Raw genomic sequence first — 1539 nt, forward strand, 5'->3', positions numbered from 1 at the left:
TTAATAAAACTTCTTTATATTAACTAAGTATAATATATATTATATTTACTACTAAGAGATATAATACTTTAATTATACTTAATTATATACCTTATATAATTTATAAATTATAAGCCTAGTATAGCTTAGTTTAATATACTTAGACCTAATTATTAGAATTATATACTTAGTTTTAGGTTATTTTAAAGGGCCTAAAAGGCAAAAAGGATTCAGGCTTTATTTAATAATTATAATATATATAATAGTTAAGAAATATTTAATTTAATAAAATGACTATAAGATAAGGGATTTTTAAATTACTTATTTATTTAAGTTACTTATAATAATTAATTTCTAATTATAAATAAACTTAAGCTATACTAGGTTTAGTATTAGTAAATTATATAAGGTATATAATTAAGCTTATTAAAGTATTATATCTCTTAATAGTAAATTTAATATTTTAAAGTTAAAATACCTACTTAGTAATATATAAAGTAATACTAAAGGCATTAAAGTAAGATAATAAAATAAGGTGTTTATATTTAATAATAATATAATATAAGGTATTAAATATTATATTAAAAAATATAATAACCTTAATATTAAATCTTAGCAGATTATATAATTACTTCCTTAAACCTTAAGATTTAATTAAATAAGTAGTCTTAATTTATAAGTATGAAAAAGATATTTTCCCTGTCCTTGGCATATAAATATTAGCAGGCCGAGGCCAGGTCAGCAGGTTAATAATAAATTAGATTAGGTTATAAGATAACGCAGTAGGAGAAATGTAAGTTAAGAATAAATATAATTAAATAACACTTAGGTAGATTTAATATATATTAGGCTTAATAAATATAAAGAAGTTTTATTAATAGCTAATAAGCTAGAATTTATAAAAGTATAAATAAATAAAATTTATATATTAGGGCAACCTTTAGGTAATTATAATTAAGATTATAATCCTAAAGAAGGGATTATGATTTAACTTATAATTCTTTATAAGTATTTATAATTAAAATTATAATTATTTTAGATCTTCTAATAATAAGCTAGAAAAAGTAAGGTATATATAATATTACTATAAGTGTTATAATATAATACCTACTCTTTATTAAGCCTTATCCCTAAGACCTATATATTACCTATTAAGCTAATTTTATTTTAATAGGTTATAGCTAAAACTTATATTAATTTTCCTAGGATATTAATATAATATTACATTATATACTAAAATATTTATTTAAAAAAATCTAAAAAGCTAATTATAATAAGATATTTAAGAGAAGTAATATAATTAAGGATTATATTTTACTTTATTATTTTATAATTAAGAATAATCTTCTTATTATAATATTATATATATATTATTTTAAGAATAAGAAGAAGTATTATTTTAATAATATTAAAAAGTCCAATTATTATCTTAAATATATTTAATAGGGTTATTTATATAATAGTATTTATATTATATTTCCTTTTATATTTACTTATTTTATTCTTCTTATAATTATTTCCTTTTTTCTTTTTTTTTTTAAAGTTTATAAGTTAGCCTTA

Source organism: Fusarium odoratissimum (assembly GCF_000260195.1).
Source record: "Fusarium odoratissimum NRRL 54006 unplaced genomic scaffold supercont1.43, whole genome shotgun sequence".
In the NCBI taxonomy this organism is placed as follows: Eukaryota; Fungi; Ascomycota; class Sordariomycetes; order Hypocreales; family Nectriaceae; genus Fusarium; species Fusarium odoratissimum.